The following is a 27,867-nucleotide window of genomic DNA, read 5'->3' as shown; positions in this document are numbered from 1 at the left end:
TGACCTCGGATATTCAATGAATACAGGAACTTCAGCATTCTTTATTGAAGTCCAAACAGACACTAATTTGTGAGAGAGGCATTCATTTATTTCAGTGAGGTCTAGGAATTATCTCAATGCACTCTGAAATAAACTTTGATTGCTTTCTTCTCTGAGAGAATTTAACCTACAGCTGATTGATAGCAAGAGAGGCTGCAGGAGTCTATTGGGTCAGATTTCATGATTGTGTTTGGAGAGTTCTGATTCCCTCATCACAATAATCTGTTTTGGCTTAGTGTTGACAAGCAGCATCATCTTGATTGTCACCAAAGCTGTTGCACAGTTCCCAAGCCTGGGAAGAGAAAAGAGCAGTGTTTTAAAACGTATATAGTAATAATTTCTATTGGAAGGTTAATGGCCTCTTCATTTGTTTTCACAAAATAAATACCAAGTTTCTTCAATTTCCAGTCTGCTCACTCAATCACATTCTAGCTAAAACACTGCAAAATTAGTTTCATGTGAGTGGAGTTACCTCTAGGGGATTAATTGCTCAAAACAGATGTAGAAGATCTCCCCAGCCTGACTTGCTGCTGCTGTTCTGCATCAAAATCCTGTCAAGAGGAGCTGGCTGAGGTTGCCCTTTGTAGGGGATGCTCAGCTCTCAGCCTTTAGGCCCTGGGCATGGTAGAAGAATGACAGGAGACAGACAATGCCTCAAGGGAAACTTGACTGGTTTGTCACACTCTAGCAAATACCCAGATGATCCCAGAACTGTCACATTCAGCTCCCTTAAGGCTGCAGTTTATCCTTTGGCCTTGTTGACATCAGTGAGATATAAGTGGTGAAAAATAAAAAGGTTACCTTCTTTATTCTTTTCCTAGACTAAAGGGAAGTCACAGGTTACTTGTGAATACTTGAGAGCCAGAAGAAATGCTTGATAACTCACTTCTTCCCTCCTTCTTTGCTGTGGTCTGTCCTTTCCTCAAATCGTTATTAGGAAAGAGATACACACTATAAAATTTTGTGCTATAGATGAGTCTCTGCTGAGAGTTGGGAGGTGAAAGAGGAAACAGGAAAAACAGTTCATTCTTAATTAAACATTTAATTTAGGACAGAGCTGAATAGTTTTACAGCTTTTCCTCTGCTGGAATAAAAGGCCATTTCAAAAGGGACACTTCAAAAGAATGTCCTTCAGGTCCTTTTCTATTTTTTTTTCTTTTAATGAATCAAAAATCAGATATTCTCAAAGCCTTCTTTATAAGCGTAATTAAAAACATTCCTAAACTTTTCTTTACCCAATGTAATATACTAAATATAAATATGTTACTTGATTGGATTTGTTTGGGAAGCAAGAATAGATTTCTGTAAGGACACTTGATTAAGAAAGTTCATCCAAAGAATTTTAGCATCTTTCTTTGGTTCATTTGTAGGTATTTGGTTTGTTTTATTTTTTTTTTTTAATCTTATTCTTTAAGTGATAGCCTTTATAGTGTTTGTCAATAAATTTGCAGATTTGGGAAACATCCTAAATAGAAATGATTTTATATCTCACAATAGTTCTTTAGATATTAATGATCATGAGGGCATTAACAATTTAAGCCCTGTCTTTAAAATAATTTTTCTACTAGTCTAAAAATTTAAAACTAGTCTCCTTCAAAAGAAAAGAGCCTAGCTTATCCCATTAGCTGCAGCAGAATGTCTCAGTGATGCAAATCATTATATGTAATTGTGATTTATATTGTTATGTGCCATCTCCATTCTTGCTCTTTAATGGCCCAGTCCTTATAAATTAGCCCTAATGGACTTTGATACATTCAATGAATATTTCTCCTTAGTGTGCAACATCTTTCATTTCTCTACTGTGTAAGCAGCAAATCATTGTTTCACCAACTTTGAGTAACAGAACGTGTCTTAGATTATCTACCTACCAAATTCAAAAGAGTTTGAAATTTATACATATCCCAAGAAAAGCTAAAGCTGTTATAATTAATGCTAGAATAAGGATACTGGAAAGGCTTTGAAAAGTTGCATTTTCAGGTTTAAATCAATCTCTTTTGTGTGAAAGATTAAAAGGAAATCTTTCTTGAAGGAATTATTCCTACTGTGCATCCTTTGCATCTTTTCTAAAGCATTTGGATTTTTTAAAGCCAGAAAAAATTAGAACAACACTGCTTTTCTGTAACATTTCAATACCTATTTCTAGATGGGCAGAACACCTTATCACTGTCACTCACACACAGAGATTCTGGGGTTTTTTTCCTATTTGTTTTAACTGCTTTTTAGTGTTTAGGAGCTCTAGCTCCTGGGGGAACAAAAAGAAAAGAAAAAAAATGAAAAGAAAATAACTTTCTTTTTCTCAAAACTTATGGCATCCAACTCAGATATTTAAATTCTCAAAATAATAATTATTTAAAACCGAAAGGCTGCCAGCCCTAATGCTAATAGGGCTAATAGTATGGCCATCTTCTTATAAGCATAGACATTAGATTTCAACTTCTCTGCAGTCTGAGCGAAGCTGCAAGTCATGATCTGATTTCTACAGTAGAATTAGGAAGCCAGTTAGTAGGCATGAGAATAAAATGACTCTCTTGAAAATTTCTGTTCAGTGATGTGAGTGCTAGAAAAAGTGCCAACTGAAGACATTTTTTACCTCATTAAATTATATTTTTTATCCTTATGATGTTTTGTGTGCTCTGCAGCATGACTTTTCTTCTACTTTCTTCACCCATCTGTTTTTCATATAAAAGAGATCCACTATCTAATGCACTAAGTTTAGTTTTACAGGAGCTTGGAGAGGTTTTTAGCTACGCTAATCCTTCTTGTTCGTGTCTGTCCAGTTTTTGTTCGGATTTAGTTTTCTTCTAATTTACTTTTTTAAAGAAAAACTCATATAAAAATGACTGGGTTTGACTTGTTAAACATTTTCAGCACTTTTCAGAGTATCTCCAGCTATATGTTGATGCATTTTGCAGCCCACTAGGTGACCAGCTGGCTTGAAGCATCTGTTGCACATGGGATATCTGAAAGATGCCCTTGCCAGGACCAGAAGTAGCAGCCATCATTTCATGTATATACATTTACATGAGGATTTAGAGCTCTTCCTGCACTTCATGCATGCTTCAGACACTGTTCCAGTCACCTTCTGCAAAATAAATATCACTGTTCTTTGTGCTGCCTCTAGCTCCAGGCTGGAGTATGCACCACTATAGACAAGCCCTCAAAAATACAAAATGAAATGGCTGGAGATTGTACTCCTTAAATGAGGCAGCAGCAGTGAGTTAGGGATGAGAGAAAAATGCTGATTTGCCCTTTGTGAATCTACAGGTCTGTGAAAGGCAAATGCCACTGCCCAGACCAAGAAGCCTGCACTTAATGAAATTTATTAACGTGGCCCTTACTTTCTTTGTGCATGATTAATAATTAGGGGTTAGAATATGCCATGCTTTTAGTCAGTCAAATATTATTCATTCAGCTCCAGTCACCAGGCCTCAAATCACTAAGGAAATACAGTGTAATATAGTGGAGGGAGTTCAAATTTGGTGATACAAAGAAAGAAATGAACAGGAGAAAATAAATATAAGGACATTAGCTACTGAGATTTTTGTATTGTAAAAAATCCTAACAAACCAGGCCATTAAACTTTTCAAAGAAAACATTCATATCAGCTCAGGCTTTTGTCTTCAATCTATTCTTAGCTTTTCCATGTAATTCCTCTTGCATAATAAAATAAAAATAGCAACAATTTTAAACAGAGTTTATTCTGGTGAGAGGCTGTTTATTAAACAGATTTACTGCTGAGGCACAGTATATTTTTTTAATCTTTAGCTTCCTGGAGAAAACTAACAAGAATTTTTTTTCTAGGACAAACCAAGCCTTTTTTGAATGTGCCACAGCTTTGATTATTTTGTTTTATTGAGGACATGGGCAGTAGAAGAAATCCAGCAGGTTTTAATTATGCCTTGTATATTTTATTCTTAGGCAAGCACTAGCCAATACTAAAATAAAGATTTAATGTACACACATTTCCTTGGCAGTTCTGGGGGTTAGGAACTGTCTACATTTCCTGGCAATCTTAAGACAAAGAAGCTTCTATTATTCTCCTAAAAGGACTTGGCTTAAAACACTGACAAAATTACGGGTTGAAATTATACAGCCCATGTTATGCAGGAGTTTGGACTAGACAAAAACACTTCTCTGCTTCCCACCTTAAATAATACATATTTGAGACAAATATAGCTTATATTACACAAACTCTGCTCACATCAGAAAGATTATGAAACTCAAAGATTGAGTTATGCTATAGAAAATGCAACAACACAGTCAGTGCAATGTCTCAGTGCATGCGGATGGGAGTTCAGTTGGTGCTCTTGCATGAACATAAATATGAAAGCTACATCAGACTGATGGCTTATACCAAAAGTTAAAAAATAAAGATGTGCTCAGCAAAAAATCACAGAAACAAGGTTTGAGATCACACTTCATCTGTGAGGGGCAGAGCTGCAGAACTGACCTGCAAGGATGGTGTGGCTGTGGATGCAGTGTCACAGCAATGGGCACTTCCCATCAGGAGGGTGGGAGATCTCAGATAACCCTGAGGACAGAGGTTGTCTGTCCCCTGATCCTGAGAGGTTCTGGATGACAGTAGTGCCTATGGGACAGAGAGGCACAGAGGATGTGCATAAGGACTTGAGCACGAGCTAGCTCTGGTTTCTAGCATAATACTGACATGAAACAAATCTGGTCTTATCCACCGGTAGGAAATGATCAGTAGTACAAGCACCAGCTTGGATGACAGATTTAACACTACACTTGTGGAAAGTGCCTGGAGGAATATCACCATACATATCCAAACCTTAAATTATTTAGTGCTGTTTTTAAGAAAGATTCTTTCCTTGAGTTATCCTGGTTTAGAGGTGACATTACTACAGCAGTTGGAATAAGTAAAGGAGGGGGTAAAAAAAAAAATAGCTGCATTAGACATTGTGCAGACTGAGTATATGAAACAGATTGAAAAACATTATGAACAACTTTAAATGTCAAATATACCAATGACATATAAACATACATGTCATTGCCCTAAGTATCCTTTAAATCTTATGAATATGATAAAAGAAGAGACACAATTGAAACTTGAGCAGAAAAGGTGGAAATTCATGACAGCTGAGCTCATCTGAAAGCTTGGTATCTTCCTCAGGCTGCACTGAGAAGCCAAGAGTCTGCAGCAGGATTTGCTGTGTGTGAAATCATTGAGAGCAAGTAACTCCTGGCTGTGGTGAAATAATAGACGTCATGTTAAATTAAAGATAATAAATGGCAGCTTCTGATGTCTTAAATAAAGAAGTACTAAGTACAATGAAATCATCTTACCTTTACAATATACGTAAAGACTGGTTTAAAAAGACAAATATTGGAATAATATCGTGTTCAAGTACAATAAGATACTAATAAAGCAAAAAGGGTTCACTCAAATTATATGTATGTAGTTCATTGCACAGCTAATTTCCTGAACAAATATTATATGAATTTTTTTTATCCTTTAGGAATTTTCAGGGGTTTTAATGCTTTCCTTCTTTTACTTCAAAGCATAAACTGACTGATTTCTTTTGTTCTCTGTCACTACTCCCCCTGTGCCCCCCTTGACAGGATCAGAAGTGTCTGTTGTCTAGGGCACCAGCTCAGGACAGAGAAAATCCTCAGTCAGGTCCCTGCAGAGGGAGTGTTGATACATCATTAATCTATCACTTTAGCTAATGAAAATGAAGCACAGAAAGTGGCAAAGAGCAAGTGCTTTGTATATAAGACAGATTGTTCCATAACTGTTCTTGTACAGAGTGAACATTAAAGTTGTCCTAGACTAAGTTAACAGTGTACATCAGAGTTGTCTTCTGAAGAGGATCATCTGTGAGAATTATTGCTTATTTCCTGCTCTAGAGGAAGAGCAAGAGAAGGATTCAAAAGCTAAACCAGTGTGGGCTGTGCAAGGCACAGGATAAAATGCCTTTGTATGTGAGAGCTTGGCTCAACTGCTGACTGGATCCACTTTCTTTGTACTTTCCATTAAAACTTCTCTCTTTACACCAGAAAGATATTTGGGAAAAAAATCAAAAAGCAAAACAAAATAAAACAAAACAAAACCAAAACAAACAAAAACAAAAAAAAAAAACCCAAAAGCAAAGGAAGCAATCAAATTTCTAAATTCCAGCTTGTTACATGTCCACATAAAAAATCTTCTGTTGAAAACTTCCCTGTCACATATATCCCAGTCTGTGAATTACAGAAGCTCACACTTCCTAACTTATTTTTCTGGATTCATCAAGAAAACGATGACACAAACTGTCTAAGCAGGGTGTCACAGACATTGTTTGTTTTCTTTTGAGCAAGGATGGATTTCCACTACTGGGAGCAGGTGCTTACCTGTTTTGGCCATTGCATGGCACATGATGGGCAGCAATTCCCATAGCAGGGGTTTAGAGCAGTGGGAACAGTGGTACTCTCTTCTTGGGGGACAGGCTGTTGTGTCAGCTCCTCTGAACCTGCTTTAAAAGAAAACACAGACAAAGAATCACATCTGCAGAGCTTTTTTCTTCCTCTATTTCTTCAAAGGAGAGCCCCTGTTTGGTTAGTAGGTATTGATTATGCCTAGATCATAATGTTCCTTGGTTAACTTATTTTCTGCCATTCTTCATGTTGCTGCATGATTGGAATAGGTAAATGATTCTTCAGCTGGAAAACAGTTCAAAAGAACCTGTGACTCAAATACATATTAATATTTCTTAAATTAAGACTGCAGGAGGACACTCTGGCTTTTGGGGCTCTTGGGAAGCAAAGGTCTTGGTGAATGGCCTTTGACTCCTTTATGTTGTTTTCTTTAAACACCAAAATTTTGGCCCGACTGTTGAGCTTTTGATTTCAGCATATGTTGTACCCAGCATGAGACAAACACAATAAGAAGAGATTAAAGTATTTCCATCTGCTTAGATAATTTACTGCTGATTGAATGGTAAAAAATAAGTAATTTTATCCAGACACTTGGGAATTACAATACAATTTTAATGCAGTCATAGGAAAAATCACTGTAAAATTGTATTGGTTTATTGCTAGTGGCTTAATATAAGATTCAACACAAACTTGTTTGATTCCCTTGTCAACTGCAATGTCTTGGAAAACTTTGAAAAGTGTCCATTTTATTAAATACTCAAAAGAGACATTTATAGACCTGCTTTTATGTTTGCAAATCATATTGAACTGGAATTGTTGGGTGATTCTGGGAAAGGCAATATGCCTCTAACCCAAAATCTTTATAATTCCTGCATTGCCTCCATTACTGAAACTTCGTTTACTGTTCTGCTGAAGTGTAGTAAAACCAGATTTCTGCAGCAACAGCTGCTTCTTTTATCTGAAAACTGATGGCTTGCCTGTAGTACTTGTAAGTTTTCAGGAATGATTAACAATTCATGTAAGAATTGTTGGACCACAGAGAAAGTGAGCAATTGAACCAACTTTTTGGTAAAATAATTTCCTCTGTATCAATTTGGTAGGGATATTTTTAGGAAAAAAAAATTTCCATATACTTGAAATGTAATTCTCATACATATGAACAATTGTTTTTAAACTTACATCTGATGTTCTTTTCTGCTGTCTGTGGAACTAAACCCTGTTTTGCAATTTGATTTCAGCAGCAATTTCTCTTGAAAGAACTGCAACTTTCTAATATCTGTCTAGTAATTTAAAAAGCTCAATAAAGAGAAGGGAAAAAATGTCTTTTATTGAACATTCACTTAAAATTAAAGGGTCAATTAAGATCTGTCTTAGGCTCCTGGTAGATCTTCCAGCACTTTATATCCACATAGAAAGAAGGATGGGGATATAGGCAGGACCTTGTTCATGAAACATATAGCAACAAAATTACTAATTTTATTTAATTTTATTATATTTAATATAAATATTTTATTTTATTTAATATAAAATTAATTTTATTTAATATAAAATTAATTTTAATTTTATTTAATTTTAACACACTATTTTAACAGAAATACAAAGTCAGCAGACCCTAACACAAACTCAGCTGTGGAGAAGCTGTGCATGGTTACATTTACAGCGTTTGTAACACCATCAATCCTTTCAAACACAGATCTAACATAACACCATCTTATCTTTGAATAAGAGAAGGACTCAGTTCTGAATTTGTTATTAAAGACTGCAAAAGTATTTGATAGGTTTTTTTAATGGAAAATGGTCTATTAAATAAAATTCTATAGTTTCATAAAGTTACTCTATTTAGAAATGCTTTATTTTTCTAATATTTTGAAACTAAATAAAATACTAATTTAATTTTAAACATGAGAAAATATTATGAGACTGAATTTTATAGTGTTAATAAAAAAAAATTCTACATATGGGATTTATGGGGACTTTTTATTCACTCCTAAGCAGAAAATGATATTAAAACATAATTAAAGTTATTAAAGAGTTCATGTTTTAAACATTTGGCCCAACTTCTGTTGATTTTTATGTGGCTTGTAATAAAATTATATGTATATATTCTACTAAACATTTTTTCTTTAAAGCTTTGGTAAGTTCAATATCCAGGAAAAACATGATGCTAATTTGCACCATTCTATTTCGGTTGTAAAAAATTGAAGCATTCAGGATTTTGGTCTTTTTTAATAATGCTTTCTAAAAAAAAGAGAGATTGGGAAAATCTTATCAGGAAATCTTACATTTCAACAAGCCCAAATCCAATTTTAGATACCAGTAAAAGATGACCACTGACAGCAGTAGGAGTTACATGCAGAGCAGAGTTTGACTGCATCCCTATAAATTCTGCAACAGAGAGAAGATGCAGGGTTTGTGCACAAAAATTTAAACACACATCATTTTCTACAAAAACTTAAACACATATCCTCAACTACATGAGCTGAGGTCAGTTTCCAGCTTTTAAAGGAACCTTTCTTATTATAGAGGTAGCTTATTGTCCCCTTCCCAAACTTAATAAATCAGAGCTATAGAGAGAGACAAGAATTGGCCAGAAGTCCAGCCAACACCAGGCACTGTCTCTGAGCCAGTGAATTTTTCATTCCTGGATGTATTGTGGTCCAGCTTTGACAAGGAGAATAGTCAGTGTACATTTTTATTTACTCCTATTCATATATGAGAAATACCCACAGGGACATATTGCAATGAGACATGAGAAGGTACATTATCTCAAAACTCTGGCTTTCTGTGCACTGCTCTAAACACTGTTGGGGAAAGGAAAAAAAAAAAGATATTTTTGTTTTTTAAGAGAAAAAAAAAAAGCCTTGTAAAAGCACAGTAATCTATTTCAGACTGAATCTTCATAACACAAGGTTGCCTAAGCTGGAGAAAGTGTCAGATACAGCCCTCTGCAGAATTCAGTGTTGTCTAGTTTGGGCACCACATGCACCACTTGTGGACTATGTTGTGGTAAATATTGGTTTCATGTAATACATGGGAAGAGCTGGAGAACTGCATAAAATAGATGGTGAGGCCCCTCACAGTGAGTTCTGGTCACAGGCACAGCAGACTTTCACCTTGGGGCCTACAGCATGGGACCTATACACTGTGCCTTAAATCCACATTTCTTTTTGAGCCTAGCCTGAAGTCTGATCTTAAGGATCTGAAGGGCTAGACACAATATCACCTGAAAAATAACAGCAGAAGTAAGATTAAGTCACTTCAAGAGGGACAAAAAAATCCATCATAAATTCATTTGTTTTGAATAAATAACGCCTCATTATAATGTTATATAACATTATAACCCCCATTATGTATGTTCATAAAAACACCGTTTCCCACTCTGATCATCTGAAAACTGTGGCTTTAGTAAAAGAAATATCTAAAATATTCTGGAGCATGAAACCACCCTTGTGTGCCAGGCCCTCAGAGAACAGAAACCAGTGTCATTTCTGTAGATCTATAATTTCTTACAGGGGTTAAGTATATGACTTGGTGGTTTTACCCCAAAATAACAGATATTCTATATAAATAAATTTACACTTTTGAAAACACAGCAGACTGTGATTTTGTTTATTTAATCTGAAGCAATTTAACAAACTGACCCAAAGAAAAGTATTTCAAATACCATGACTTGCAAATGTTGGTTGTTGAGGTTTTTTAAAGAAACAGTAAGACAGATGGTGTGTTAGATTAACCTGAACTAGGAAAATAGAGACATAGCCAAAATTAAAGACAAAGACTAATATCTGTGCAAAGAAACATGCTGAAAACAAACTAAGTTTGACCTCTGGTAATGCTAACAGCTGGGCTATACACGAGTGCAACCTCAGACCTGTTCTGTTTAAATTGTTTTATAAGAGTCCATTTTGTTGGACTCTTCCTGATAAATTGTCTTGGGCGAGTTTGCTGCTATTTTCTTTTTTATTCTCTAAGGAAAACCTTCAGACCAATCTACTGAGAAACAAAATGAAAGTTCATCCTTTGGCCTGAAGCTGTATAAATTTTCATAAGAAAGAAATTTATGCTAGGCCCAAAATGCTGGAGTAGTGAATTAGCACATTTCCTGTGGATTCCTGTCTTGCAGTAAAATTCTCCCAGCCAAGTATTTAAAATTATTTTTTTTAATAGTACAACTTTGCATACATTTTGTCTCCCTATTATAGGTTTGTTTTCAATATTGCATCCTATTTTCAACCGCTGGTTGCTGCCTTGGGCTACAGTTACCTGCACCTTCTGTGTGCCATGCTGTGGAGTGAGATAAGGAATTACTTTGCTCTTTGGTGTTTTAGTTTTGAGATTTTTTCTGCTGAACTCAGTGTTTATTTCAATGAATTTGTGTGACTGAGGGGTGTGATAAATCAAAAGCACAGATGAGCAGACAAAAGAAGTCTCTTAAAATGGTCACTTCTGCAGCAAAAACGTATGTGCTATTGTACTCTTGGAGAGTAGGTCTTGGTAGATCTTGGAGCAACATGCTATAAAAAAGAGAGAAATAGTTTTGATGAGATTAATTAATAAAAAAAGAGTATCAGGATTTTATCAAACAGTGGGGATTTGGTGAGGATGGAGCTGCAGTTCTGAGACAGGAGCACTCAGATGAGACGCGCTCAGATTGTGTCTCCCATCCCAAACCCTATGTGAGACACAGATACTTGCAAGAATGTTGAAAATAAGAATTGAAATTTGATTGGGAAGTCCTGGTCTAAGAGTGAAGATTTAATTCAAATCCAGATCGAGATCTCATTCAAATCTAGCATAATGCACATCTTTAAAAATTAATTCTTTATAAAGAACCTCCCCTTTGAGTGTATTTATAACAATACATTGGCTTTACTCTGTGTTTAAATGAATATGACAGAGCTCAAACATGATGGGGCATTCATAAATTTTCATACAACCCCTCACACCTCATGATGTTCCTTGAGACTGTGCAGAACTTTTAATCTTGAGTTACAGGAGTTTAAGGGCATGACAATCTAATAAATACTCTATTTCTTTTAAAAAACAATCAAGGCAGTATTGAAGACAGCTCCCATACTATGGAACATCTGTCAGGCTGGGACCTCCATCCTAGACTATTGTATATGAGCTAGAAAAAGGTGATTTTAATTGTATAGTTTAATATTTTTACAGCACCTTTCATCTTCTGCCAGAAGACTTTTAAAACTGGTATAAAAGACATGTAAGATTGGATGTTCTTGGCATCAATATTTAGGACTCCTGGATTATGTTTCTGCAGCTGGACAGCCAGGGACAAATCGCTTCTCTGATCAGGGCTTTTATGACCCAAATAAATTTGATTAATAACACTCCAGTTCTTTGCAAAATGATAAATATACATTGACAAAACATAAATTCTAATATCTAGGCTATTATTTATTTAATTACTGCCTCCACATGCCCTTGGTATAAAAGCACCCTTAAATTCTTCTGAAGAACAGAGCTTGAAAGGAATTGAAAAGTGCCAGTGGAAGTTTCAAGGAGTCCTGAGAGAGGCAAAGCATTTTTTTCTTGAGCACAGCTTTTCAATGCTCTCTAAATTGCTTCAGTGAGCAAAAAATTTAGGTTAAACCCCATGGTAGAATCTCTAACTCTGCAGGTTTCTCAGTCCCTATGGGTTACAGCTTCTTTTATACTGAAAGATTTTCTTTAGGAAAATAGTTTATTGTCATTACTCAGAGGCAAGATGATTCATGATCATGTACTCCACTTTCCAGAGGGATTTGCCTTCATGCAGTGACTAGGTGGTTGTTCACTGTTTTCTAGTCTTGTTTAATACCTTCTTTCAAATTTTGATCAAGATTTACTTCGTCAATGAGTCAAAGCTGTATTTTATCAATTTATTTGTTAAAGATTCACTTTCAGCCATATATACAGCTATTCCCTCACAGTGAGCCATCAAGAGATTACAGTCAAAGCCTCTTACAAGTATGAAAAGGAGAGGAGAGGAGAGGAGAGGAGAGGAGAGGAGAGGAGAGGAGAGGAGAGGAGAGGAGAGGAGAGGAGAGGAGAGGAGAGGAGAGGAGAGGAGAGGAGAGGAGAGGAGAGGAGAGGAGAGGAGAGGAGAGGAGAGAAGGGGAAGGGGAAGGGGAAGGGGAAGGGGAAGGGGAAGGGGAAGGGGAAGGGGAAGGGGAAGGGGAAGGGGAAGGGGAAGGGGAAGGGGAAGGGGAAGGGGAAGGGGAAGGGGAAGGGGAAGGGGAAGGGGAAGGGGAAAGGGAAGAGAGAGAAGAGATGAGAGAGAAGAGAAGAGAAGAGAAGAGAAGAGAAGAGAAGAGAAGAGAAGAGAAGAGAAGAGAAGAGAAGAGAAGAGAAGAGAAGAGAAGAGAAGAGAAGAGAAAGAAAAGAAAAGAAAAGAAAAGAAAAGAAAAGAAAAGAAAAGAAAAGAAAAGAAAAGAAAAGAAAAGAAAAGAAAAGAAAAGAAAAAGAAATGCTTATTGAAAGAAAATGCTAATTTGCATCTGCTTGCTGAAGATAGGAAGAAAGCAGTCTTGATGCTCATCTGAGAGCCATAGGAGTGGTTTGGAGGCTGTCCCACTGCAGTAATTTACAGCTTTCACAGAGCTGTGGCAGAGCTGGCAGGCAGGATCCTGAATTATACGACTTTGCAAACCTTAGATGTGACAGCACTAAGACAACACCCCATATTCTGCACTTAGGCAGAGATCCCAAAGCACTGCTGTGTGTCTGTGTACCTGACTGTGCTCCAGCACACATCATATTGTCATTGAGAATAAGGAAAGTCTGTACTAATTACCATTTTTACAAATTATGCTTAGCCACCTTGTATCCTCAAAAGATAACATGTGGATCCACTTTCAAACTCTCAGTCTCTGAGTGGAGTGATAAAACTCCCTGGTTTTAGATTACATTTTAAGAACTAGAGACACCTATTATTAAAAAATAAAATTAAAAAAAATATTTTTAGCTCAGTTGTAAGAGTTTGTGTTTTTTTAGAGAAAGGTAAGGTCTGCATCATCCTGTTCATGTTTAGCAAATGTATTGTCATAGAGTCAACGACTTTACAACTCAAATTAAAAATTACTCTGTTAAAATGCTTTAAATTTCATTGTGCTTTCCATCTCACTTCCTTTATTTTTCAACTTCAGAACTCCTAAAGCATCTGTTATCTGAACCTGTGGGATCAATTGCCTGTCTTACATGGCTGTACAGGTTTTCTAATACAAACTGCTTAATCACCTTTTTCACAGTAGTTCTTTAACATTTTTGTATTGTCTGTAGTGAACAGACTGGTATTTTATTTCATTTCCCTATTCCATATCAGTATCTAAACCAATTATGGAGTGTTATGGAGTCTTTTCCTAAACAAAGGCTTGGATACAAAATGCTATACCTCAAATGATTTCTATCTTTGCACGAAATTTGGGGACTGGTGTCTAAAATGCATTTACCAAATCATGATCTTGCAGAGGCACAAAAGGTACCTGCTGTTCTTTGAATAACCTTTTCTACAGCCAGAGATCTTTTTTAATGCTGACATTGTACCAGAACAGAAATAAACACATTACAAGGCTTTTAAAATATTGTTAATCTCCTCCTACCTACAGAACCTTCACTGTTCATCTCTGCTCTGAGAAATGAGGCAGATACAATTTAATTTAATGGGAACTATTCCTTAATACTCTCATTCCTAGAAACTCCCACTTCATTCCATTTTTCATATTCAAATCACAGAAATATTTAAAATCCCCATTCTTTTTTTTTTTTTTAATTGTGATCCACAGGTCTTTCATATCTTCCCACTCCAAAAGTGTGTCTTATACATAATTCTGAGAATCATATTATTTTCATTATTTTCAGGAGATGCTTTGGCTCATCATGGCTTATTTCAATAGTTACAGTACACTATGACAGCATAAATGAAATTAGCAGATGTGGCTGGACTTTCAACTCTCCATTTATCCTCTGAGAACAAAATTCTGAAAGCTGATTCATTTTTCAAGATTCCTAAAATATCTTATTTGATTTAGAGTGTGTGTATCCATCTGAATATATGGAAAATCACTTAGCATAAATGTAGCCTGCTAATCTGATACATTTTTGCCCCTGCTGGGTTTTTTATTCCACTGCGGCTGTTATTTCAACTACTTGTTTAAACACACTGAAGATGTGGATAAATACAAAGTATTGTAAAAGGCTGTTTCTACACTTATGCAGGTCAAATGGAACTGAAACTCATTAGTGACCCTAATTCCACCATAAAAATCATGACAACTTTGTAAAATATACATTTAACTTATGTTATGACATTCATGTCTAGAAAGGGGGATTTGATCAGTTAATATGAAAACTACCAGGGTAGTACCATTAATCAGATTTTGTTTCTTTTATGGATATGAATGTAAACAGTTGAGAAAGTGTGAGTTTGGGAAATGTGTTTATTATGTTATCCTTTTAACCTCATTAACTGTTTAGTGTATTTAATGTAGAATTGCATCAATCACTCTTTACAGACAAGTCTCTGTATAGATACTTTGCATTCCTGGGAAATCACATGAATAAAGTAAGAGGTAATAATCAATAAGCAAACCAAGAAAATCTACATAAAAAGGATTTTTTGCTATTTTTTATTTTCCCCAGGGGTGGTGAATCACTGCTGTCCTAAGCAGGGTCAGGTATTGCCCAGGGGAATGAACAGTGGCTCAAGAGCACTGTGGAAGTGGAATGGGGGCTAGAGGGCAATTGCAACTGCAGAGAGGACAGTGCTGAGCTGGATGGGGCAGCCCTGTGAGCAGGAGTGAGCTATGAACCTCCCATCATCACAGTATTTAACCTTGCCAGGAGGTAGGACATTACATTTTCAAACCTCCCCAGGCAAGAATGCGTTTTACCACCTCTTATTCTTCTGGTTATGGTCTTTAATTACCAAGCAGCAAAATCTTCTGTCAGGCAGGGAAGCACATACTGCATTAAACTCACCTTAGAAGAGGTAGTAAATGTATTTAAGAAGAATCAGAGTAGGTGAGATGGTTTGCTGTGTTCTGGGGTTTGGCAGAACTTGACAGCTCAGTTCTATCCCTTACTTCACCCATGTTCTTTGAGAAGGGACAAAGCATGCAGTCAGAGGAAAAGGACTGAATAGAGAGCTGTCTTAATATATTCTGTGATATAGGAGAGGTCACATCTGGCCCTTGCACATCTAAGCTGCTTACACAGAACGGCTTTTACACAGAAAAAAAATTTAAAAAAATTGCATTTAATCTCAAAGCATTTTGATTCTTCTATAAATTACTTAACAGAAGATTTTTTTGAACCTTAAGGTGCTTCAATGCAAACAATTCAGCAGTGAGCACAGTGTATGTACAGTCACAAGTTTACCTGGCTGTGGTTTCCCCCAAAGCAAAGACAAGATGCCAGGTCCCTGGTGCCACCACTGATCCCCCTTGGGTTGGCCCCTGCATAAGTGGAAACCAAAACAACATCCAGACCTTTCTTACTTCCCAGCCAGAGGCCACAAGTGTCACCCCCACAGAACTGGGGTGGCTACTGAATTCACCATCAATTGTTTTGCTGTCACAATATCCTGATGGCTGCTGCCTGTTCAGAATTTGGTGGCTTTTTCCAATCTGTGAAAAGACATGACAGTCACAGACATCTTTTATGAAAAATCGTTTCCTTAGGATTTTTCCTCCTGAGAAGCTGAGAGGCCTCAGGAACAAAATGTAAACATTGATTATCTGCTGCTGTGGAATGCAGCAGGTGCATCTGGGATTGGGCTCATGTGGTTGTTTCTAATTAATGGCCAGTCACAGTCAGCTGACTCGGACTCTCTGTCTGAGCCACAAACCTTTGTTATAATTCTTTCCTATTCTATTCTTAGATAGCCTTCTGATGAAATCCTTTCTTCTATTCTTTTAGTATAGTTATAAGGTAATATATATCATAAAATAATAAATCAAGCCTTCTGAAACAGAGTCAGATCCTTGTCTCTTCCCTCATCCTAAAACCCCTGTGAACACCATCACACATGACCTGTTTTAATTCTGCTGAGTGACTCCTGATCCTCACTGAAATCACAGGTGACAGGTTGCATTATTATTCCACATTCAGTAATTTACTTTTGTTTATAAATTAACCTCATTATGTAGGAATGTAAGCTATTTTAGGATAAATTGGGACTAAGAGACTGCTCTAAGTGTATTTCTCTTTAGAGTTAGCACACATGAACTATAGTGAACAAGCTCAGGATCTTCATCTTTCACCTGGCAGATGCTCTTCATGCTGTGTGAAATGTGATTCATTAAACTGGTCACAAAGGGCAAACCTCAGAGTCATTTTACTTTTAATCTTTGTTCTCTAGTTTATTTTACACAAAGTAGGAACAGGCAAAATTGTTTCATTTTATCACCTTACTCATACACCACACTTTGGCAAATGAGATGCTTATCTCAGTATGGAGAGCATTTTTGTCTGCTTAGTCAAGCCAGAAAGGAGATTGATGAAGACATGAAAAGGGAAAAAGAAATAAAAGTCAAAAGGGGAAGTGTGAATAGGTCAGAATTTTAATGAATGAGTGCATGTACAGTGCATATAATGCATAAAAATTGTGCATATCTGATTCCTTCCGGTAAAGGATTACAGGCACTTCATTTAGGAAATCTCTTAAATCAGCCAATATTTACAATGTCTCTGAGCCAGATAAGACTGTCAGAATTGACATCCAGACCTGAAGCAAAGTCCAGAGCCTTTTACCAGATGATCATCACTAACTTATTTCTCAGGCAAAAATCACATAAAGTGAGACAAACATAGGCTTATTTTCTTACTGGAGGTCCTGCCTACTTTCAGCACCACAGGAAATCCTGAGGTAGACATTTCATCCAGGCATGGTACACACACATGTGTGCCACCTATACATCCCAGGATGGATCTATGCCAGATGAATTTATCAGAGCTCATTTTTAAACCCATTTGTACTTGTGGTCAGATTCCTACAGCAATGCATCCTATGAGTTAAATACATGCATTGTGAAAATGTACTTCATTCAAATCTTTTACATTATAATCCTGAGGAGTAATAACTTCTCTCTATACCTACTGCCCAATAGAGATTTTTTACTTAAAAAAACCCTGTAATCTCTACAGTCCACCGCATAGGTAGACTTTCATCCCTAGATTCTAATGCTTTTAAGAGCCCTTCATGGCTTATGCAAATCTCTGGTTTGGAAATCTTTTTTTGTGTAATGAATTTGTACTAATTGGATGCCTGACTCATTGGCGTAATTAAATGGAAACATCTTCCATGAATCACAATATTTGTTTGCAGGAGTGAGAAAAAATAGGTGTGTGGGGGAGTTCCCCTGTGTAAATAAAAATTTTATTCAGAAAATGCAGTGTGGCTGCACTAACATGATTAGGACTGATGATTAAGTAACTAGTATGAGTGGTTGTAGCCATGATATTTTATGAAAAATCGTTTCCTTAGGATTTTTTTTCTCCTGAGAAGCTGAGAGGCCTCAGGAACAAAATGTAAACAATGATTATCTGCTGCTGTGGAATGCAACAGGTGCATCTGTGATTGGTCTCATGTGGTTGTTTCTAATTAATGGCCAATCACAGTCAGCTGGCTCAGACTCTCTGTCCAAGACACAAGCTTTTGATATCATTCTTTCTTTTTCTATTCTCAGCTAGCCTTCTGATGAAATACTTTCTCCTATTCTTTTAGTATATTCTTAATATAATATATATGATAAAATAATGAATCAAGCCTGAAACATGGAGTCAAGATTCTCATCTCTTCCCTCATCCTAAGACCCCTGTGAACACCACCACAAGTGGTAAGGAAACATCATACATCACCGCAACCAGATCAACATGTATTTATTTATGTCTTAGTCCACAAAAACTGTGAGATAAGAATCCCCTAAGCACAGAGTCCTCTTTTCTGTATTAACTGCTTATGATTCTTATTAATGCAAGGCCAAGATGCTGTATTTTACTAGATGCTCAATTGAGCTCAAAAGAACCACTAGATGGCATTTGTTAGCTGCAAATGAGCTAAATGCTACTAGCTCTGAAGGAGGACTGCAGGGAAATTATTTATCTACTAATAACAGTCATGTGGATGGGTTTAGGTTAACAATATTGTGATTTAGGAGGGGGAAAAAAGTTAGAATTAGGGATAAAATTAAATCCAGAACATCAGGGACACAAAAGAGTCTTGCGGAAGTGATAAGTACAGCTAGTCCAAAAGCAAAATTCTTGGCAAGGAAAAAAATACATTTGAGCCTGACTAACAGACAAGCAAAAAAGCTTCCCAGTGGTTCTCACAGGTAAGAGTTACTTCACTTTCCAGTTGCAGAAGCTGCATTTCCTGCATTCCGAACAGTTCAAAGCCCTGCCCTCATCTCCCTTCATTCCACCTGAGCCCCTCTCTGGGGTCTTGGTCCCTGTCTCCCCCAGTGAGCAACATCTCTGCATCTGCAACCCAGAGCTCCCACCCTGAGCAATCTGAGCTCCCCAACCCCTGGCCATTGCAGCCATGCCCATCTCTGGCACCTGCCCTGCTCATCTGGAGCTCCCTGACCTGCCCCCCTGGCTGGCCTTTGCCAGGTCCCTGTCCCCACAGCTTTTCCCACTCCTTTCATGCTCTGTCCAACCCCAGCTGCCCCTGCCAGACCTTACCCTGCCCCACATGCAGGATGAAATCCCAGCCTGGCTCTACTCAGCTGAGTTGTTCTCTGCAAGCAGGGTGCTTGAAGCAAAATAAGAGAAAAGGTTACAAAATACATGTTTTTCCTGTTAAGAAAAAAAAAAAACCCTCTAGATGAAAACATCTGAGGCTATTCATAACAAACCTCAGCAGGAACCTGAAAAAAAATTGCTTCAAAACCTCCCTCGGGAGTTTGTAGAAATGAGGGATTGCCCCTTTTCCTGCTTTTTCATCCCAGTGCCTCCCCACCCTGCAGTCCAGACTGCTGGGGTGCAGCGCAGGGCAGCAGTCTGACTTGGACACATGACGTAAAGCACTGGAGGGCATTTCCAAGTCTCTGCTTTGTTTTGTTTTCAGCCAAAGGGTTTTCAGCTGTCAGGTGTTCTCTTTTTCCAACAAAAATAAAAGATTAAATTGTCTGCAGAAAGCAGGCACCTTCCAAAAAATGTCCTTCTAAAGAAAACCCAATATCCTGTTGGAAAACAGCTTCAGTGGAAAACAACTAACAAGAACTTTGTGTGGTTTTGTCCCAAGGCCAGCTACTTCCCTTAAAACTTAACCCACTTTTAGAGAGACACTTGCTGCTTCATTGTAAGAAAAGGGAAAAGATAGAAATCATGTTCCAATGGTCACTGAGACTGTCTAATGTGAGCATCTAATAATGGATCAAACACCTCTCTGTTTAATTAAGGAGACTGAGGCACAGTTGTGCTGACCAGACAGTTCGCATTGCTGCTGTTCTGCTCTGGGCATTTTGTGTGGAATTTTGCAGAACCAAAATGGCATTTTGTAGGCACAGAGCTTGTGGTGATTGGGATGGGGCTGTGGCTGAGCCCCATCCCCAGTGGGCACAGCTGTGAGCAGCAGGTGAGCAGCACTGACAGCAATGAGCCAGGGAGTGCCCAGGGGCACTGACCAACACCACAGGGAGCAGAGGGCACACAGGGGCAGTTCATCAACATGGAGGGTATAAAAGTTTGCGGTAAAGAACAAAGACCAGATTGTTGAAGCCTTCTGAAGTGGTGAGGTGTTGTTCTGTGTGGGATGAAGCTTTCTGATGTCATATGGAGATGCTCTGTTTATTGTGGCTGTCTGGCCTGTGGCGTATGCTGCCGCAGTATTTGTGTATCAACAGCTTATAATGCTAACACCAATATATTAGTTAAGGTGGAAATAACATCCAGAGCCTGTTGCAAATCTTTCCAGTGCGTTAAAATTATGTCAGTGTTATCATCTGTAAAAAGGAGCTTATATTTGATTCATGTTGATAGTTTATTTTTAAGCTGAAGTGGTCAAGAGCAGAATATCTTTGGTTCTGGATTATGAGTGTTGTGTATTCTGTGATGATCAATATGCTTGATAGTCCAATATGTGTATTACAATAGTTTTACTGACATAGAAATAACTGCATACCTGTTATTAAACTCAAAAATAAACAATAATATAACAATTGAGTTATTCATAGATTTGGAAATGGGTTATTAATTTCAGTTACCAGTTATTGTGCTGGTTTTGTATTTTATTTAGCTGTTTGGAAATGAAGTGAACAAAAGCTGCCATTTCAAAGTCAATCCTGCTGACGTTTCCAAATGGATTTTGTGTAATTCTTCCTGCAAATACCAAGTTTGCCAGATAGAAGTTCATGATGGGTTAAAATTCCCCAATTTGGGGGAATGGGTTAAAATTCCCCAATTCCTCAAATTGCTGATTAAATAGTTACATAAAAATAACCTCATCAAATTTAAGCTGAACTGAGTCTCAAACATGAGACTATATATATTGATAACAAATAAAATAGAAGAAAAACACTTTTGCCCGGTATTTGCAAATAGAAAAAAAAAAAAAAAAAGAAAAAATAAAAGGTGGGGAGATAAGAGGCCATTGAATTAAACACTGGGTCAAAATGCAAATAATTTTAATGGACTTTGTTAATTTCTCAGACAGTATTGTTTAGTGAGTTGTTAGTAAGATCAATGAAGTTACTTAAGGGTTAAAATATTTTGAAGAGACCTGCTGTGACCGAAGGCACAGATTTGGTCCACTGCTCTGCTATTTTTACCTCTGTGCTATGAATTTTCAAGTGTCTGCAATTTAATACTCTTGTCACCTTCACAGAAGGAACCAAAAGCATTTCACGAACCACATCGAACGTTCCCAGAGTCCAGCAGGTCCCTCTTGAGAGAAAGAGAGAAAAAAACACCTAAGCCAAACAAAATTCATTCCTGGTTCACTGGTGGCATCTGGTGGCCACCCTGCAAACCAGCAGCGTGTGCCATGTGGAATTTACATTACAGGTTTAGGGCAGGTGATGGGATCCCAGCTCTCCTGCATGGCTTCTCCACAGGGTAGAATTTCTCCTCTCCCTGGTTACCAGGTCACTTCTTGGTTTTCCTGCCCTCTTTTTGCTGTTTCCTCCTATTCTTCTGGCTATTCTTCACTCCAAACAGTCAAGGCAGGAGATTGTCACTTTTTGTTTCGTGACCTGAGCTCGAGTCCTGTGTGCACTTTTGGGCACCACAATATAAAGAAGATTTAAAGCTCATAGCAAGCGTCCAAAGGAGAGGCACAAAGATGGTGAAGAGCCTTGAGGGGAAGCCATGTGAGGAGTGGCTGAGGTCACTTGTTCTGTTCAGCCTGGAGAAGAGGAGACTGAGAGGAAACTTCATCGTGGTTTGCAACTTCCTCATGAGTGGGAGAGGAGAGGCAGGTGCTGATCTCCTCTCTGATGACCAGTGACAGGACCTGAGGAAGTGGCCTGAAGCTGTCAGAGGGTCTGGGTTTGGTACTTGGAAGAGATTCTTCTCCCTGTTGGTGTTTGGGCACTGGAAGAGTCTCTCCAGGGAATTGGTCATAGAACCAAGCCTGACAGGATTTAATGCACATTTCAAGAAATGTCTGGACAGTGCTCTCAGGCACACAGTGTGGCTCTTGGGAATGTCCTGTGCAAGGACAGAAGTGAGCTCAGTGATTCCTGTTCCAACCCAGGACATTTTGGCACTGTGCTGATTACCCACCTCTCTCCTTCCCTCTGGTAAACCCAGACCCTGGCTGCGCTGTAGATCAAGGCAGTGGTCCCTGGGGGAAGCTCACTGAGATCCCTGCACTCCCATCAGGGAGGTGAGGCTGCTCTGGGGTAACTGGACACAGCCCAGAGCTGAGAAACCCTTCTGTAGGTTCAGAGCTGCATCCAGGGCCGATGCCAGAACACTTAAACCATTGGACTGGGGCTCTGAAGAGAACAGTTGAGATTTGGGCTCCAGGAGAGGCCAGAGGCATTTTAAATATGGTCTAGATTTAATTCCTGACATCTGCACTATTTATTCTTCTTTCCCATAACTACTCCTACTGCCTGACTACTCTTTGTTGACTCCTGGGAATGAGAAAGTTCAGAACATGATTAAGACATAATAAGGATGGCTGAAAGCTAGCACATGCCTGTGACATCTGCTCTGACTGGAGGAGGTGGAGACACCAAGGGCAAAAGTTAAGTTACTCCTTCACTCCATTCTTGGGAGAGCCAAGAATAAATAATAGCTCATTTTCATTCATGGGAATGCAAAATACAAGGAAATGTAGAGCAAGCCAGAGCCTAGTGAGGCCAGCTATGCTCATAAACTATATGTGTGGAATGTTTCCATAGGAAAAGATTGTTCCATGTACTGTTAGCAATCTCCAATGGTTCACTTAAAGATTAGCTTAAACTAAACAGATCATATCTTGAGTTTCTGAATTTCAGTGACTATCTGGCAAAGTCAGTATAAAAAGAAAAAATCAGCTCCATAAAAAGTTGATGTAATAATGTTGTACTTTACCTACAGTATATTCATGATAATTACTGAAGACTGTAAGAAAAACAAATAACTCACAATAAATTACTTCACAGTGATTTCTAATTTGGAGGGATGTTTTCCCACAAACACAAGTAACTCCCATAGTGGACACTCCCCACTCTTCCCCACACAAATTGCATTTGGGGACAATAAAGAACCAGGATTTTATAACCATATGAGATTTCTATCCCGTTCTTCAGGGAACACCAGTACCATTAATATGTAAATCCTCTTCCTGTACTCTGTCAAGTTATTAACTGTTATCCCTCCATTAAATGTCCAAATGCATCCTAAAGAAAGTCTAACATATTTTGAACATTTATGGTTATAATTCTTCATTAAAAGCAAAGGTATGAAATAGTTTTATCACACATATTCTTATTAGAGAAGTCTGTGAAGCCCTAGAAGTTCTGAAGTTTGGTTTTGTTCTAAACAAAGAAAAAGTCTTAGGATTTTTCATAAAATGTGATATTTCAAAATATTTCATGTTATAGTTATAACTGAAATAATGATGTCTTAAGGAATCACTTTATTGTATTTAGAATATTTAGATAAATCCAAAAAGGACATTCTATTGACAGTTTTTCTATTGACAGTGTTTTTCTAGTGCTGCTTCAAAAGATTAGAAGATACAATTAGTATTTGCTGCTAACAAAAGGTTAGAAGATACAAAACTTATTTGAAAAAAATTTAGCAATTTTTACTATTGAAAACACCTGTTTTGGATGCTCCTTCTCCACGACTAAATATGTATATATATATAAAAAAAAGCCACTTGCTAGTATGCAACTACAATAGAATCATGGAATCATAGAATGGTTGGGGTTGAAAGGGATCTCAAAAGTTCATCTGGTTCCAACCCCCTGCCACAAGCAGGGACATTTTCCACTAGGTCAGGCTGCTCAGACTCTATCCAAGCTGTTCTTGAGCATTTCCAGAGATGGGGCATCTTCAGCTCCTCTGGGTTACCTGTTCCAGTGGGTCACTGTTCTCTGATTATAGAATTTCTTTTTAACACCTGATCTATATCTCTCATCTTTTAGTTTAAAACCATCCCCCCCTTGTCCTATTTAAATTGGCCTGTGTAAGAAGTTGCTCAGTGGTACAAATTTGAAACACTTGAAAGCAAATGAGAAGCAGCCTTTGTTTTTGTCTCTCTTTCTCTCTGTATTCACTGCATCACATCAGACAGAAGAGCCCTGTCTAACTCCCTTCAGACCCATTTGTTACATGGCTTTGCAAGGGTTCCTCAGGGTGAGAGAGATAGACAAGAATCTCGGCTTCATGATCAGAAGGCTGGATTTACTATTTTATGATATATAATACATATGACTAGACTAAAAGGAATAGAGAGAAAAGTTGCAGAAGCTGCTAAGCTAAGAATGGAATAGGAATCTCCAAACAAGAGAGCTCTCTGTGAACCTGTCCCAGAGAACCTCGTCCCTGATTGGCCCTTAATTGTAGACATGGAACATGGGCCAATCCCAGTTGCACCTGCTACATTCCACAGCAGCAGATAACTATTGTTTACATTCTTCTTCTGGGGCCTCAGCTTCCCAGGAGGGGAAAAATCCTAGAAAGAGGATTTTTATGAAAAAATGTCGGTGACATCCATTCACTGAGGAGCTCCTGATCCCTTTTGGTCTCAGTGCTCAAGCAGCAAACCTGAGCACCCCCAGCCTTGCACCGTCCCTGCAGAAGAGGCTGTGCTGCTGTTTTATGCTCTGAGCTGAGGCACAGCTGATCTGACACCCCCAGGCAGGGCCAGCATTGGAGCCTCCCAGGCTCCCACCCCAGCACTGACGTCCAAAGCCCTGGAATGAATCAGCCCCCTGCTGGTACTGGAGCAATCCAGGCTGGGGTGCCTGCTCTGCCAGAGCAGGGGGAGTGCTGCAAGCCAGCCGTGGGGGGATGCTGACACGGATCACGCACATGTGCTGCTGAAGCATGTCTGGTGCTAATATGACCCTGGTATTTTGGCACCATGATGTGCGTGTTCAGTCACTTTAGCATTTCCTTATGAAAGGAAGGCCATGTTGCATACCTGGTACTGTTGGAACCCAGGGAATTCCTCTGGCTGCCCTGGAGGGCTCGAGCCCCTGCCCAGGGGGCTCAGAGACCCTGGCACAGAGCACAAGACACCTGTGCCTTTGATTTAGCCCTTGGAAAAAGCAATTACCAACTGTATATGAAGAATTACAAGCTACAAAACTTTAAGAAGAATGATACTGAATTTATCACAGAGTGAAAAATAGATTTTTTTGGGTTTTTAGAATAGGGGTGTCCATCCTTTCTCCTTCTTCTTGGCCTCCATCTTCTGCTGTGCTGTTGGCACTTACAGATTGCTTTCGAGTAGAAGATCACTGTCTAACATAGGCGATAGGTTTTGGAAAGTAATTGTAAATACTGTACATGTAGTTTTTAGTATAATAATATAACACTGCACCAGGGACAGGCAGAGTGCCTGGAACTGTCCTGCTGGATGGACCTCAGCTGGACAGGAGAAAGAATTTTATAGATAAGAAACAATAAACAATCTTGAGACCGAGAAATTAAGAGCCCTGACTCCTTCTTCAAGCACCAGGCTGGGAAAAGAGACTTTCTAACTTATCTCAGATACACTCTGACCAGAAAAGATTCTGAGATGGTACCAGTGTTTATACTTGACTATGTCATATTTCTTTACAAAATGAAACTTTTTTAAAATTTATTTTGACTTCAGTATCCTTTCTAATGCACTTCTAGTTATTCCCTCTCCTTGTGTCATGATTTGAAAAGAATAATTTTCCATTTTTGCTGGTCTTAGTCGTTAAACTTGTTTCTCTCAAACTGTTTTTGCCTTTATTTGTGAACCAGGAAAAAACTGAGCTTTAACAAAATTTTCAAAGAACAGTGCAAGAACATATGCACGTTCCTTTTTTATTAACACCTAGAAAGTATAACCAAGTCCATAATACGCTTATTGTGCCTACCATTAAAAGTGTTCATTGCCAAAAAATTGATACAAAGTTTTAACACATTAATAATTTTAGTGAAGTTAATGTGCCTATCTGTGGATGAAAAATGAATGAGATATTTTTTACTCTTTCAGAAATAGAATCTTAATGTTTACATTTTCTGAAATGTAAATCCTCCTAACTAACCCCTAATTCTTAAATTTAAAATGCATTGTAAAGAAAAGTCAAGAATAATGTTATTTTGTGTGAAAAAAACCACACCAGGATATACAGGTTTATCAAAACCATGACTCTGTTACTTTAATAATGCAAGAAATCACAGATGAGTAGTCCAGTAAACTGATATTCAAACCAACAGTGTTATTTACCTGGTAATGTAAAAAATATATGGTAATGCCAAAAAGAAAAATAACAATGGGGGTTTTATTTTAATAAGTGGCATATCAATCTTAATAATGAAGGAATGTTTGCATAAGCATGTTCTAGAAGCAACCATCTTACCTTAGTTAGCGCAGCAGTTCCCATGATGTGATCATGAAAAGTCCCTTGATGTTTTTGCAAGACTTGGTTTGCTAAGCCAAGCGTCCTGGACAAATGCCACTGCATCTGGGGCTATAATGAGAATACTTTTTCTGCTGGTGCTCAAGTGATTCCCAGAATGAATTTTCATTTGTTTGTTCATGATCATTGCATGTTTGGTTAATCCAAACATGAAGCAGCAGAACTTCAGCTCTCCAGTCAGTGTTTTAGAAATCACCTCAAAGATATAATGATAAAAACTCACTACATTTTTGTTCTAGACCATGTATTCTCCTTTAGTGCTTCAGGATAAAACCTCTCCAGCTGAACAGACAGAGTGCCAAATGGTTTATACTGTTAAAACAGTCAGAATAACTGTAATTGAAAATATTCATTCTAAAATAACTAATTAAATTGCAGTGAAATGAACAAGTACACAGGACACTGAAGCATTTGAGAACAGGAAAAGAAAAAAAAAAGCCTGGGTGGATTTATTTTTCTTATTAAGTTGCTTGGCTCAGCTAATGGAAATACTGCACCTGCTTAAAATCTGAATTTTACTTGAATTAAATAAGCAATCTTCCACTTATTCTAAATTTTCATGTAGTTTATATATCAGTCCCTATAGCATTTGGAATTATGCTTACAAAAATATTATTCTGAAAATAATTTTTTTTAGTCCTATGACAGGCAATATGGTTTTTAAAGTACAATCCTGTGCCCCGTATTTTCAAGTGAAAAGATCAAAATTTCAATTAATAAACTCCACAAATTTTCATAATCCAATTAATTTTTCCAGCACTTAGCTTTCTTCGTAGAGTTGTTATTATCATTGCAATATTCTTTTCTGCCTTGAGAAGGTCACCCAACAGGAGTCAAGGTAGGATGCTGACTTTCTCTTTTGTTTGTGAATCAATGCAAAAAACACAGGCAAAAAAAAAAATCATGAAATATCAGGTGAAAGAGAATAGCTGTCCATATTTATTTATTTTCTCACACACCAAAGACAGAAAAAAATTTTAGTAACTATCCTGTAAAAAGCACTGCTACTTTTCTTTTTTTCAGTGTTTTCTTAGGACTTTGAAAATATAAAACATGCAAATTAAAAAGTGTAGACTAACAAAAATTCTTTTCTCTCTTCCTTTGTACCTGCCCAATTTTGCCAGTTTGAACAGTAAATGAGGAAATACTAAATGGAGAAAAATGGCCCCATAATGTTTCATTTTTATTTCTTTTTTGAAAGTCTACACATGTATCTGTCTTTCTAAAATCTTATTTTCCGTTAAGGTAACCTAACCAGTCTAATTTCATCAGATATTTTAGAGTGTGGTAGTAGGTTCCCACAGTTGCTTTAAAAGGAAGAGTTTCCTTTCCAAGTTCACTGTGCAGATCTTTCAATACCACTCCTATTATCATAATCCAGGATACATATTCT

The 27,867-nt window shown here is 37.7% G+C and overlaps 1 long non-coding RNA gene across 1 annotated transcript; it reads right to left on the bottom strand.

The window, feature by feature from the left end:
• LOC113459537 (uncharacterized) lies at positions 1-26,518 on the bottom strand. The gene is made up of 4 exons (XR_003380878.2): positions 26,415-26,518; positions 6,394-6,512; positions 4,490-4,627; positions 1-331 (listed from the first exon to the last, which is right to left on the bottom strand). It is a non-coding gene; the product is annotated as an uncharacterized LOC113459537 (long non-coding RNA).
• Positions 26,519-27,867: the final 1,349 nt, after the last annotated feature.

This window comes from Zonotrichia albicollis, chromosome 4, assembly GCF_047830755.1.
Source record: "Zonotrichia albicollis isolate bZonAlb1 chromosome 4, bZonAlb1.hap1, whole genome shotgun sequence".
NCBI classification, from domain to species: Eukaryota; Metazoa; Chordata; class Aves; order Passeriformes; family Passerellidae; genus Zonotrichia; species Zonotrichia albicollis.
This window is presented reverse-complemented; position numbering and strand designations above follow the sequence as displayed.